Source organism: Pseudophryne corroboree, chromosome 11, assembly GCF_028390025.1.
Source record: "Pseudophryne corroboree isolate aPseCor3 chromosome 11, aPseCor3.hap2, whole genome shotgun sequence".
Lineage (NCBI taxonomy): Eukaryota > Metazoa > Chordata > Amphibia > Anura > Myobatrachidae > Pseudophryne > Pseudophryne corroboree.
In genome coordinates this window covers 257,301,892-257,317,477 of record NC_086454.1, presented here as the reverse complement: position 1 = coordinate 257,317,477, position 15,586 = coordinate 257,301,892, and the positions used below count along the sequence as shown (strand labels likewise).

At 46.2% G+C, this 15,586-nt stretch overlaps 1 protein-coding gene across 3 annotated transcripts in view; it reads left to right on the top strand.

Annotated features, from left to right (window-relative positions):
- The window catches only part of LOC134969405 (nuclear receptor coactivator 5-like), a 147,652-nt gene that overhangs the window by 86,589 nt on the left and 45,477 nt on the right, over positions 1–15,586 (top strand). The gene's annotated exons all lie outside the window — the stretch shown is intronic.

Here is a 15,586-nt window from a genome sequence, read left to right as displayed (position 1 = left end):
TTTGCGTTTTGTTTTTTTTACAAGTACGTGGATTTATCTCTCTGGACGTGGATTTATCTCTGGACGCTGGAAGGTGAGTATAATTTTTTCACAGATACCTCGGATCGTCGGAGACCGTGGCAGTCGGCGTGTCAACATAGGTAAGTATGTGTGTGTCGGTAGTGTGTAATAAAGTTTTACTTTCACGGTGTGTGTGTACTGTTTTTATTTGGGTATTTTTTTTCCAGTAGTACTACAGGTACCAGCGGGCCCGTTTTTCTCCCGCATGCTGGTACTTGTGGTTCTCCAAGTACCAGCTTGCGGGGGAGGCTTGCTGGGACTTGTAGTACTACTGGAAAAAACAATATCTTTTTATTATCACAAAAGGCTATCAGCCCCCCCATCCGCAGCCCATTGGATGGGGGGGGACAGCCTCGGGCTTCACCCCTGGCCCTTGGGTGGCTGGGGGGGGGGGACCCCTTGATTGAAGGGGTCCCCACTCCCCCAGGGTACCCCGGCCAGGGGTGACTAGTTGGGTAGTTAATGCCACGGCCGCAGGGCACGGCATAAAAGTGACCCCCGGCTGTGGCATTATCTGTCCAGCTAGTGGAGCCCGATGCTGGTGTTAAAAATACGGGGGACCCCTACTCTTTTTGTCCCCCGTATTTTTGGCACCAGCACCAGGCGCAGAGCCCGGTGCTGGTTTTAAAAATACGGGGGATCCCTGCCCAATTTTCCCCCTGCATTTTTAGAACCAGGACCAGCTCGAAGAGCCCGAGGCTGGTTATGCTTTGGAGGGGGGACCCCACGCCATTTTTTTCCCCGGGTTTTTCCCGTTTTTTCCCGTTTTTTAAAATCGCGGCAAAATCCGCCAAATCGGCCGATTTTCGCCCGCGATTCTGGCGAATCCGTTTTTTATTGAATATGGTGAATTCCGGCAGCCACCTGCCGGAATTCACCTGGCGAATTTAGTCTAATTAAAAAACGGCGAAAAATTGCCGCGATTCGCCGTGAATTGCATATACCCCATGGTCTCCAGAACTGGACACAGTATACCAGATGGGGCCGCACCAATGACCTATACAGTGGCATTATCACTTCTTTTTTCCTACTACTGATTCCTCTCCCTATGCAACCAAGCATCTGACTTGCCTTTTTGTACGGTACCAGGGGGTTGTAGAAGGGAGGGGGAGGCTTTGTAAAGTCTGTGTAGTCTATTAAGGTACACAGACAGCGCTGGTAGTTTCATTAGTTCTACCTTAAAAAGTACTGTGTGTGGGTTGGCTCCAATCTCTGCGTTTCTCTGTGACATACTTGGGGGAGGAAACTGACATTTCCCTGTGTGTGTGTGTGTGTGTGTGTGTGTGTGTGTGTGTGTGTGTGTACTATCTCACATAGCCAGGTCTAGGGACTCTGTGTCATATGCTGCAGAAGATGTTTCCTCTCAGGAGGGATCCATTCCATGTACACAGGATTGTAATGCTTTGTCTCAGATCCCTATTGTTGAAGCTAATATGGAGACTGAAACTCAGGTGTTGAAGAAGTCTATGGCAGTTTGGTCAGGCTCTGTCCCTATTCCTGCAAAATCTCCTAGCATGTTACCACAGAAACGTGCACTTGCCCAAATTATGCAAGATGACGCGGATACCGATTCTGATACTACAGATGGGGATGGGGAGGTGCTGAGGGTGGCTGCATCTCTGGCAAAGGGGGTGCAGCTCATGATTGAGGCCATTAGAGATGTGTTAAACATTAATGACACTAAATTGAAAAAGGGAAACGTTTGCCGCGCTTGTATATGGAGATTTGAGCAGCTCTGTATATAAATAATATAGAAACAATTGGGAAACAAAGCGCTGGATTAACAATGCTGAAGAGGGAGATAGAAAAAGATAGGAAGGTAAATGGAAATAAAAAATAACAAATAATAAAAATTAAAATTAAAAGGTCAGCCTAGCATGCTTCTCCTCCATTGCTTACTGCTTTGATAGTGGAACAGTTTAGCAAGGGAATTTGCTGCTGAACCCGGAAGAGAGTGAAGATGCTGGCACGTTAAGATGCGAGGAGACCAGCCGCACTGAGCCGTACAAGCAACGCTGAAAGAAGCGCCCAGCAACAACAAGCTCCGGCTACACTATAGGGACAGTTTTACATTTAAAGAGGCGGTACAAGGCTTTAAGAAAGGACTCCTTTCCTCTACCGAAAAAACAACAATCTATCGCAAAAGAGCGATATTATTATTTCCATTTTTATTTACCTTCCTATCTTTTTCTATCTCCCTCTTCAGCATTGTTAATCCAGCGCTTTGTTTCCCAATTAATGACACTACACCTGAGCAGGTTGAGGAGGCTTACTTCACTGATAATAAGAAAGCCCCACTAACCTTTCCCGCGTCTAAAGAATGAAACACTATATTTGAAAAATCCTAGGAAAACCCAGAGAAAAAATTCCAGATCCCAAAAAGAGTTCTGTTTGCTTTTCCCTTCCCTGAGGAAGATAGGAAAAAATGGGAAAACCCACCAATGGTTGACGCATCTGTCTCCAGACTCTCTAAAAAGGTGGTTTTACCTGTCCCTGGTTCTACCGTGTTGAAAGAACCGGCTGATCGTAAGATTGACCCTACGCTCAAATCCATATACACTGCTACATGAGTGGCCTTAAGGCCCATTATTGCCTGTGCATAGATTTCTAAAGCCATAGCAAAGTGGTCAGGCACATTACTAGATGATTTGGATGCAATGGATAGAAGTGACATTGAGTTGTTTTTATGTAACAAACAGGATTCTGCGGGGTTCATGGTGGAATCCATGAAAGACCGGGGTACACTGACTACACTGATATCCTCCATGTCGGTATCAGCTCGCAGGGGACTCTGGCTACGCCAATGGTCTGCAGACGCGGAATCCAGGAGAAGTGTGGAGAACCTACCCTATACAGGTCAGGCTCTATTTGGGGAAGCGTTGGATGCGTGGATTTCAACGGCAACGGCGGGTAAGTCACCTTTCCTTCCCTCTGCTACTCCTTCTACGAAAAAAGTTGTTTCAGCTGTGCAGCAGTCCTTTCGGACCGCTAAGACAAAAAAAAGCCCAAGCCTTCTACCACTTTCTTTAGAGGTGGTCGGGCAAAATCCAAAGAGCCTGCACCCGCAGGCTCCCAGGACCAGAGACCTGCTTCTGGTTCCTCAAAATCCTCAGCATGACGGTGGACCTCAAAGCCTGGAGGACGAGCTGGTGGGTGCGAGACTCAGACGTTTCAGCCACGTCTGGGTGTCATCCGGCCTGGATCCTTGGGTACAGGATATTGTGTCCCAGGGGTACAGACTGGAGTTTCAGGAACTCCCGCCTCACCGATTCTTCAAATCAGGCTTGCCAGCTTTGCTGACAGACAGGGCTATCCTACAGGAAGCCATCCTAAAATTAGGAAAATCACAGGTCATTGTCCCAGTTCCACCTCATATGCAAAACAAGGGTGGTTATTCAAACCTTTTCGTGGTACTGAAACTGGATGGTTCGGTCAGACCAATTTTGAACTTGAAATTGTTGAACCCTTACCTGAGGGTGTTCAAATTCAAAATGGAGTCTCTCAGAGCAGTGATTTCATGTCTGGAGGAGGGAGAGTTTCTGGTATCCCTGGATATCAAGGATGCGTACCTCCACATTCCGATTTGGCCACCTCACCAGACTTATCTCAGATTTGCACTGTTGGACAGTCACTATCAATTCCAGGCACTACCATTCGGCTTCTCCACAGCACCGAGGGTGTTCACCAAGGTGATGGCAGAGATGATGGTTCTCCTCTGCAAACGGGGTGAATATTATCCCATATCTGGACAATCTGCTGATAAAGGCAGCATCCGGGTAGAGGTGGTTGCAGTCCATTGTTCTCACGACTCATCTGCTCCAGGGAACACGGTTGGATCCTGATTTTTCCAAAATCACATTTGGAGCCGACCAGGAGGTTGTCTTTTTTTTTTGTGGAAATGATCCTCGACACAGAAGTGCAGAGGGTGTGTCTTCCAGGGTAAAAAGCGTTGGTGATACAGAATACGTCTGTCGTCAAAAGCCAGGATTTCACTCCTCTGGTGGCTACGACTACCTCACCTTCTGGAGGGCCGCAGGTTCGGGATTCAGGACTGGATCCTTCTAACCACGGATGCAAGTCTCCAGGGCTGGGGCGCAGTCACTCGGGGAAACCTTCCAAGGAAGTTGGTCAAGCCTGGAATCCAGCCTACCAATAAACATTCTGGAACTAAGAGCCATCTACTACGATCTTCTCCAAGCGTCCCATCTTCTGTGAGATCGAGCCATTCAAGTGCAGTCGAACAATGTAACGACAGTGGCTTACATAAACCGACAGGGCGGAACGAAGAGCAGAGCTGCAATGTCAGAGACAACAAGAATCATCCTCTGGGCAGAAAAACACGCGTTGGCGCTGTCAGCAATCTTCATTCCGGGAGTAGACAACTGGGAAGCGGACTTCCTCAGCAGACACAATCTCCTTCCAGGAGAGTGGGGACTCCATCCGGAGGTATTCACGGAGGTAACAGATCTTTGGGGTGTACCTCAAATAGACATGATGGCCTCTCGTCTCAACAAGAAGCTTCGGCGGTATTGTTCCAGGTCGAGGGACCCGCAAGCCGTGGCGGTGGACGCCCTAGTGACTCCGTGGGTGTTCCATTCGGTGTACGTGTTTCCTCCACTTCCACTCATTCCAAGAGTTCTAAAACTCATAAGGAGAACAAGAGTTCAGGCAATCCTCATTGCTCCGGACTGGCCAAGAAGGGCTTGGTACGCAGATCTACTGCTAGAAGAGCCGAGGCCTCTTCCTCTTTGGGAGGACCTTCTGCAGCAGGGGCCGTTCGCTTATCAAGAGTTACTGCGGCTACGATTGACGGCATGGAGGTTGAACGTCAGATATTAGCTTGGAAGGGCATTCCAAACAAGGTTATTCCTACCCTGATACAGGCTAGGAAAGGAGTAACGTCTTAACATTACCATTGTATTTAAAAAAAAATATGTATCTTGGTGTGAGTCAAAGAAGTTTCCTACGGTGGAGTTTCAACTGGGACTGTTTCTCCTCTTCCTGCAAGCAGATGTGGATATGGGCCTGTGGTTGGGATCCGTAAAGGTCCAGATTTCGTCCCTATCCATTTTTCTTCCAGAAACAGTTGGCTTCCCTCCCTGTGGTTCAGACCTTTTGGAAAGGGGTTCTGCACATCCAGCCTCCCTTTGTGCCGGCACCATGGGATCTTAACGTGGTGCTGCAGTTTCTCCAATCTGATTGGTTCGAACCTCTACAGGAGGTTGAGGTCAAGTTTCTCACATGGAAGGCTGTTGCTTTGTTGGCCTTAGCTTCTGCTAGATGTGTGTTGTAGCTGGGGGCTTTGTATTGTGAGAGCCCCTACTTGATCTTCCGTGAAGATAGAGCTGAGCTCGAGACACGTCAGCAGTTTCTTCCGAAGGTTGTGTCGGCATTTCATATCAACCAACCTATTGTGGTGCCAGTTGTTACCGACTCCTCAATTTCATCAAAGTCCTTGGATTTTGTAAGAGCTCTGAAAACCTATGTGAAGAGGACTACTCGTCACAGAAAATCGGACTCTCTGTTTGTACTGTATGATCCCAAGAAACTTGGGTGTCCTGCTCCTAAGCAGATAATCTCTCGCTGGATCAGGTTCACTATCCAGCATGCGTATTCTACGGCAGGTCTGTTAAGGCCCACTCTACTCGTAAGGTAGGTTCATCCTGGGCGGCTGCCCGGGGTGTCTCGGCTTTACAGCTTTGCCGAGCGGCTACTTGGTCGGGGTCGAACACGTTTGCAAAGTTCTACAAGTTTGATACTTTGGCCGCTGAGGACCTGACTTTTAGTCAGTCAGTTCTGCCGAGGCCTCCGCGCTCTCCCTCCCGTTCTGGGAGCTTTCGTACATCTCCATGGTACTAATGTGGACCCCAGCATCCTCTAGGACGTAAGAGAAAATAGGATTTTAATTACCTACCGGTAAATCCTTTTCTCGTAGTCCGTAGAGGATGCTGGGCGTCCGCCCAGCGCTTCGTGATCCTGCTGTGGTTACTTTGTTCAGTACTGCTTAGTTCTTAGTTTAGTACTGTTTTGTTATTTGGGTAAGTAATATTGGGGGTAATTCTGAGTTGATCGCAGCAGGAACTTTGTTAGCAGTTGGGCAAAACCATGTGCACTGCAGGGGAGGCAGATATAACATGTGCAGAGAGAGTTAGATTTGGGTGTGGTGTGTTCAATCTGCAATCTAAATTGCAGTGTAAAAATAAAGCAGCCAGTATTTACCCTGCACAGAAACAAAATAACCCACCCAAATCTAAAGGCCCGTAGACACTGGTTGATATATCGGCCGTTCTCTTGAACGGCCGATATATCGCGGGACCGTCGGCCAGTGTGTACGGCCGATACGTCTGTGAACTCAGTCGTTCACAGACGTATCGCGTCGGCCGCGCAGCACAGCCGACGGCCAATATATCTACCGATATATTGGCACGTCGCTGTGTGTGTACGGGGCGGTCGGCCGACCGCCCGTACACATGCTGCGGCGGCTGGCGGTGATTGACAGCTGAACTGGGCGGGCGTGTGTACACGCCCGCCCAGTTCATGACGTCAGCCCCGCCGGATCGGGCAGTGTGTATGCTCAACACACTGCCCGATCTGTCCATAGATATATCTGCAGATCAATTGATCTGCAGATATATCTATTAGTGTGTACCCACCTTTACTCTCTCTGCACATGTTATATCTGCCTCCCCTGCAGTGCACATGGTTTTGCCCAACTGCTAACAAAGATCCTGCTGCGATCAACTCAGAATTACCCCCATTGTTCAGCTGTTGCTGATGTTTCAAGCTAGTTAGCTTGGTTTGCATTGTATGTGTGAGCTGTTGTGAATCTCGCCACTATCTGTGTAAAATCCTTCTCTCGAAGTTGTCGGTCTCCTCAGGCACAGTTTCTAGACTGAGTCTGGTAGGAGGGACATAGATGGAGGAGCCAGCCCACACTCTCAAACTCTTAAAGTGCCAGTGGCTCCTAGTGGACCCGTCTATACCCCATGGTACTAATGTGGACCCCAGCATCCTCTACGGACTATGAGAAAAGGATTTACCGGTAGGTAATTTAAAATCCTATTTTTCTTCTTCATGATGGAAGTTAAATGTAAGAAAGCAAAAAAGATTTAACTGAACTTTGTGCACGTTTAGGTTGCTACACAGGCAGATGTTGTATTTTATTTTGTGTAGAACTTAATGTTGAGGTGGCATTAAATTCAGATGAGTAATTCAGTAACCATATGTGCTATGATATAGTTATTGGGCCTAAGACGGGCTCTCAAGCCATTCTAAACTGCCTTTATCTGCTTTAAATCCCTCCTCCAATTGTAACTATGTTTTTTTTTTGGTAGACTTAGCTGACTACATGCTCCTTTGATGAGCACAAGTGCTTGATGGGTACTCTTTATTTCTCCTATATTCCTACTAAATCATTTTAGAACGCATTAATTGATCCAGAGCTGATATTTGAATTTGCTGCGTCTGTAATAGTCATTCCAGAACAAAGGTTTTAAATGAAGTATTTACCACACAAACACACAGGTCACAAAGTCTGCAAACTATGGTAGAAGTAGCTGTATATACAATGCTAAGTCAGATCATTGTGATTTAAATATCTCTAAATAGCAGAAGCAGTAAAAGCTACATTATTTATTACATTTACACCGAATGCAATTCTACGTGCCGACCAGCATTACATAACCGTAAATGACAAGTACCCTTGCAAAAGACGACAGTATTCACCATCACGTGTATAACTAAATGCCCGGCTAACCTTTTACCTACTCTGCACATCAGTTCAGATCTGTTTTAAACTCGATAGCTCATTTAAATGCCAAAGCAATACTTAAGTTTAAAAGTGTCTTCCATCTGTTAAATCTGTGTCTACAAGATATCTTCCAATTCCTTTTTAATAATTATCTACACAATCAGTTACAAACGTTGTCGTTATTTTTAGATGACTTGAAATTTCATCACTAAATTCTGTAACATCCCATGTTAATAAAATGCTGATATAATTGTACATGTAAAAAGATAAACGTGTCCTTCCTGCAATCATGTGTACATTGTTCTTGCACTTTGTCTGCACACTATGACATTGACTGACCGCATGCATGCGTTTTGAAGTCATATAACAAGACTTCAGCGTAAAATCTCACACAGACGGGATCATCACTGTGATACAATTTTCAAAATGTTCTGTAAAAAAAAAATGGTACTTAAAATTTTTAATTTTATTTATTTTTTCATTTTGAAAAATACAATTTTAATATGCATTTTTTTTTAGGATGTTTCTACTCTTTAAACAATAAAACTATACTGTTTCATGGAAGTTTACACTTTCAGATATATTACTTTACGTTGCCTTCTTCACTACAATAGTAATAGTAACAGGGTCTGGGTTATTGAGCAGAGACCCCGCACCCCTCTAACTTTCGGGGATCCCCCAACTGGAGCGATCTAATAAAGTGCACTTTAATTGTGAAACGCGTCTCCTAATTGCAGTAGAGTGAAGCTTAGCTACTATCTCAGAAAAAAAAACCAATTTTTATATATATATATATATATATATATATATATATGAATGTGGAATGTCAAAGGGAGCTATATGCGTTAATTTTGTAAATTAATCTTCCAGATTATGACCACAAAATGATAAAACAACAATTAGTTTATTCATATATTGTCTATGTACATTAAAATTTGGTGAACATAAAAATTAAATAGTGTACATATTTAAAATACAAGTTCCAATTTTTGTTGAAGACATGATATATCAGTATATTCCATCCAATAGTATTGTATACAGGATGTCTGATGTTCTCACAACAAGATCGGAACAAAAATTGGAACTTGTATTTTAAATATGTACACTATTTAATTTTTATGTTCACCAAATTTTAATGTACATAGACAATATATGAATAAACTAATTGTTGTTTTATCATTTTGTGGTCATAATCTGGAAGATTAATTTACAAAATTAACGCATATAGCTCCCTTTGACATTCCACATTCTTGTATCCCTTTATTTGTACTCTAGCTAACAGGGAGTACGTCATAAGGTTTGCAGCTCATACATAGCGCATAATTGGGTCTACACCACATCTATATATATATATATATATATATATATATATATATATATATACATTTTTTATTTTTGTGTGTGTGTGTGTATGTATATATATATATATATATATATATATATATATATACACACACACACACACACACAATTTTGTCACTGTTACTTCTATGGACTTTGATAATTACAATGATGTCAGCTTATTCCAAAAACATTGAATGCAATTTTTTAAATAGGAGGCACACAATAGTAAAAATTATAAACTTATAACGGGGATGGTTTCGGTATCCCGATGCTTGGGATGCCGGCAGTCATAATACTGACAGCAGCATCCCGAGGCTCAGGATCCCAGCACCTAGTAGGTAAGTATTCTATCCCTAATCCCCAAACCCCCTAACCATCCTTCTTCGCAGCCTGACCCCTCTAACCTTTCACCCAGCTCACCTACTCCCCCCCCCCCCCCCCCCATAGCACCGGCAAACCCTCATTCGGGATGCGGTTGGTCGGGATTCCGGATTTCCGGCGCCGAATTGTGTTCAATGTCAGGGTCCCGGCGCCGGCATTCCGAGCAGTGTCGAGATGCCGACGTCTGTATTTTGACTGACGGGACCTGAGTGCTGGGATCCTGACTGGATCCCCTTAAAATAAGTATTTAATGTAACATATTGCATAGTATCTCTTATTGTACACAAAATTAAAAATGTATCACGGTGATGGTTAATTATTATGTAACACATTTTCTCTAATGTCCTAGTGCATGCTGGGGACTCCGTAAGGACCATGGGGGATAGACGGGCTCCGCAGGAGACTGGGCACTCTAAGAAAGAATTAGTACTACTGGTGTGCACTGGCTCCTCCCTTTATGCCCCTCCTCCAGACCTCAGTTAGAATCTGTGCCCGGACGGAGCTGGGTGTATTTTAGTGAGCTCTCCTGAGCTTGCTAATAAGAAAGTATTTTAGTTAGGTTTTTTATTTTCAGAGAGCTTCTGCTGGCAACAGACTCTCTGCTACGTGGGACTGAGGGGAGAGAAGCAAACCTACTAACTGCGGCTAGGTTGCGCTTCTTAGGCTACTGGACACCATTAGCTCCAGAGGGATCGAACACAGGAACCTAACCTTGGTCGACCGTTCCCGGAGCCGCGCCGCCGTCCCTCTCGCAGAGCCAGAAGCCGGAAGCCGGCGGGTTGAAGCAAGAAGACGTCAAAATCGGCGGCAGAAGACTCCTGTCTTCATATGAGGCAGCGCACAGCACTGCAGCTGTGCGCCATTGCGCCCACACTAACCCACACACTCCGGTCACTGTAGGGTACAGGGCGCAGGGGGGGGCGCCCTGGGCAGCAATTGATTACCTCCTGGCAAAAAGCAGCATATATACAGTTGGACACTGTTATATGCATGAGCCCCCACCATTAATTTTACACAAAATCGCGGGAGAAGCCCGCCGCTGAGGGGGCGGGGCCTTCTTCCTCAGCACTCACCAGCGCCATTTTCTCTCCACAGCTCCGCTGAGAGGAAGCTCCCACAGGCTCTCCCCTGCAGAAGCACGATAGAGAGGGTGAAAAAGAGAGGGGGGGGGCACATAAATTTGGCGTAAAAACAATATATACAGCAGCTACTGGGTTAACACTAAGTTACTGTGTGATTCCTGGGTCATATAGCGCTGGGGTGTGTGCTGGCATACTCTCTCTCTGTCTCTCCAAAGGGCCTTGTGGGGGAACTGTCTTCAAATAGAGCATCCCCTGTGTGTGTGGTGTGTCGGTACGTGTGTGTCGACATGTCTGAGGTAAAAGGCTCCCCTAAGGAGGAGATAGAGCAAGTATGTGTGTGAGAGGGTGTCTCCGTCAACAACGCCGACACCTGTTTGGATATGTGCAAGTGCTGAGGTGAATTTATTGCACAAAAGATTAGAGAACAGACAGGAAATCTACCCATGTCTGTCCCTATGTCACAGAGACCTTCAGAGTCCCACAATGCTCACTATCCAAAATAATAAACACTGATATCGACACGGAGTTTGACTCCAGTGTCGACTACGATAATGCAAAGTTACAGCCAAAATGGCTGAAAGGTATTCAATATATGATTATTGTAATAAAAGATGATTTGCATATCACTGATGACTCATTTGTCCCTGACACAAGGGTACACATGTTAAGGGGAAGAAAGCTGAGGTAAATTTCCCTCCTCTCATGAGGAAAAAGAGCGGGAATCTCCAGACAAGAGACTGCAGCTTCCCACAAAAAATTCTCAGGCAGTATCCTTTCCCCACTAGGGCCAGGATGTGATAGGAATCTTCCCCTAGGGTGTCACGTTTGCACAGAAGGTAGCACTAGATATTCTCAGGGATCCTGCAGATAGCATGCACATTCTAGTACACTACTCAGACCGGCGATTGTGTCGGCATGGGTTTATAGCGCTGTGGCAGCGTGGACAGGTACCTTATCAGCAGAGATTGAGACCCTAGTATGCATATAGACATATACATACTGCTGGCTTTCCCTGACGAAGGTGCTGCTGCACCGAAACAGCTGTTGGAGTTGCCAATATGCGGGGTTACCATTGTGAATTGAACTGCTAAGTATACGATTTGTACTACCTTATGCACGGTGCACTTTAAAATGAGAATTCAGTAAATTGTTTATTGCTACACAAGGTGTGCTGGTTTTTGTGGATCCTTTGTCACAACGTTTGGATGTTAATATTTGACCGAGCACCCTGCCAAAACGATTGAAGGTGTGTGCGTTCCAAATTTGCATATGTATATATAGATATATATATATATATATATATATATATATATATATATATATATATATTAAAGATGCTGTCTTAAGAGATAGGTATATATATATATATATATATATAAAACATGCCCAAAGAGACATGAGTATACTGGGTCCTGGAGTCAAAGCTATGTCGATTTCTGCTTGACGTGTCCTGTAGAATATGCAATGGACAGATGATGCCGACTTAAGAGGCATATGGAAGGCTGAGGATTGTGTGGAGAAGGGTTCTCGGACCTGGTCTCCACAGCTATAGCTGGTAATTCTGATATTTTGCCTTATATTCCTGCACAGCCTAGGAAAGCACGACATTATCAAATGCAGCCTTTCGAATAAAGAAACAAGAAAGTCCGAGGTGCGTCCTTTCTTGCCAGAGGCGGGGGCAGAGGAAAGAAGCTGCACAACACAGCTAGTTCCCAGGAACAGAAGTCCTCCCCGGCCTCTACAAAAATCCACCGCATGTCGCTGGGGCTCCACAGGCGGAGCTAGGCCCGGTGGGGGCACGCCTTCGTAAGTTCAGCCACAAGTGGGTTCACTCCCTGTTAGATCCCTGGGCAATAGATATTGTGTCTCAGGGATACAAGCTGGACTTTGAGAAGATGCCCCCTCACCGACGGCCCTGCCGGCTTCCCCCCACGAGAGGGAAACAGTGTTAACTGCAATTCACAAATTGTATCTTCAACAGGTGGTGGTCAAGGTTCCCCTCCTTCAACAAGGAGGGGGTTATTATTCGACCATGTTGTAGTCCCGAAACCAGACGGTTCGGTCGGACCCATATTGAATTTAAAATCCCTGAACATATACCTGAAAAGGTTCAAGTTCAAGATGGAATCGCTAAGAGCGGTTATTGCAAGCCTGAAAGGGGGAGATTTTATGGTGACTCGGGACATAAAGGATGCATACCTTCATGTCCCCATTTATCCACCTCATCAGGCGTACCTCAGAATTGCGGTACGGGATTGTCATTACCAATTTCAGACGTTGCCGTTTGGTCTCTCCACGGCCTTGAGAATATTCATCAAGGTAATGGCGGAAATGATGGTGCTCCTGCGGAAGCAAGGTGTCACTATTATCACGTATTTGGACGATCTCCTCATAAAAGCGAGATCAAGAGAGCAGTTGCTGAACAGCGTATCACTTTCTCTGGAAGTGTAACGGCAACACGGCTGGATTCTATATATTCCAAAGTCGCAGTTGGTTCTTACAGCTCATCTGCCTCTCCTAGGCATGATCCTAGACACAGACCAGAAAAGGGTTTATCTCGTGACACTGGTCAGGAATCTATTAAAACTAAAACAGGTGTCAGTGCATCACTGCACTCGAGTCCTGGGAAGGAGGGTGGCATCATACGAGGCCATTCCCTTCGGCAGGTTCCATACGAGGACCTTCCAATGGGACTTACTGGACAAGTGGTTCGGATCACATCTTCAGATGCATCGGTTAATCACCCTATCCCCCAGAGCCAGGGTGTCTCTCCTGTGGTGGCTGCAGAGTGCTCACCTTCTCGAAGGTCGCAGATTCGGCATTCAGGACTGGGTCCTGGTGACCACGGATGCAAGCCTCCGAGGGTGGGGGGCAGTCAAACAGGGAAGAAATTTCCAAGGGCTGTGGTCAAGGCAGGAAACTTGCCTTCACATCAATATCCTGGAACTAAGGGCCATATACAACGCCCTAAGTCAAGCGGAGACCCTGCTTCGCGACCAACCGGTTCTGATTCAGTCAGACAATATCACCGCAGTGGCTCATGTAAACCGCCAAGGCGGCACAAGGAGCAGGGTGGCGATGGTAGAAGCCACCAGAATTCTTCGCTGGGCGGAGAATCACGTAAGCGCACTGTCAGCAGTGTTCATTCCGGGAGTGGACAACTGGGAAGCAGACTTCCTCAGCAGGCACGACCTCCACCCGGGAGAGTGGGGACTTCATCAAGAAGTCTTCGCGCAGATTGTAGGTCGGTGGGAACTGCCACAGGTGGACATGATGGCATCCCGCCTCAACAAAAAGCTACAGAGGTATTGCGCCAGGTCAAGAGACTCTCAGGCGATAGCTGTAGACGCACTGGTGACACCGTGGATGTTCCAGTCGGTTTATGTGTTTCCTCCTTTTCCTCTCTTACCCAAGGTGCTGAGAATCATAAGGAAAAGAGGAGTGAGAACAATACTCATTGTTCCGGATTGGCCAAGAAGGACTTGGTATCCAGAGCTGCAAGAAATGCTCACAGAGGACCCATGGCCTCTGCCTCTAGGGCAGGATCTGTTGCAGCAGGGACCTTGTATGTTCCAAGACTTACCGCAGCTGCGTTTGACGGCATCCTAGTAGAAAAGAGGGATCCCGGATGAGGTTATTCCTACGCTGATAAGGGCTAGGAAGGACGTGACGGCTAAACATTATCACCGTATACGGCGAAAATATGTTGCTGGGTGTGAGGCCAGGAATGCCTCTACAGAGGAAGTCCAGCTGGGCCGTTTCCTTCACTTCCTACAGTCGGGAGTGACTTTGGGCCTAGAATTGGGGTCCATTAAGGTCCAGATTTCGGCCCGATCCATTTTCTTTCATACAAAAACTAGCTTCTCTACCTGAAGTTCAGACGTTTGTAAAGGGAGTGCTGCATATTCAACCCCCTTTTTTGTGCCACCAGTGGCATCTTGGGATCTTAACGTGGCGTTGAGTTTCCTGAAATCTCACTGGTTTGAGCCGCTTAAGACCGTGGAGTTAAAATATCTCACGTGGAAAGTGGTCAAAAATTGGCGGCTTTGTCATGTAAAAGCCCCTATCTGGTTTTCCATATGGACAGGGCAGAATTACGGACTCGTCCGCAATTTCTGCCAAAGGTGGTGTCATCTTTTCATGTGAACCAACCTATTGTGGTGCCTGCGGCTACTCGTGACTTGGAGGATTCCAAGTTACTAGATGTAGTCAGGGCTTTGAAGATTTATGTAGCCAGATCGGCTGGAGTCAGGAAACCTGACTCGCTGTTTATCCTGTATGCATCCAACAAGCTGGGTGCTCCTGCTTCAAAGCAAACTATTGCTCGCTGGATCTGTAACACGATTCAGCAGGCTCATTCTGCGGCTGGCTTGCCGCCTCCAAAATCAGTAAAAGCCCATTCCACAAGGAAGGTGGGCTCTTCTTGGGCGGCTGCCCGAGGGGTCTCGGCATTACAGCTTTGCCGAGCAGCTACTTGGTCGGGTTCAAACACTTTTGCAAAGTTCTACAAGTTTGATACCCTGGCTGAGGAGGACCTTGTGTTTGCCCATTCAATGCTGCAGAGTCATCCGCACTCTCCCGCCCGTTTGGGAGCTTTGGTATAATCCCCATGGTCCTTACGGAGTCCCCAGCATCCACTAGGACGTTAGAGAATATAAGATTTTACTCACCGGTAAATCTATTTCTCGTAGCCCGTAGTGGATGCTGGGCGCCCATCCCAAGTGTGGACTTCTTCTGCAATACTTGTATATAGTTATTGCTTAAATAAGGGTTATGTTATGGTTGCATCAGGTTTGTCTGATGCTCTGTTGTTGTTCATACTGTTGACTGGGTATAGTTATCACAAGTTATACGGTGTGATTGGTGTGGCTGGTATGAGTCTTACCCTGATTCCAAAATCCTTTCCTTGTACTGTCAGCTCTTCCGGGCACAGTTTCCTTAACTGAGGTCTGGAGGAGGGGCATAGAGG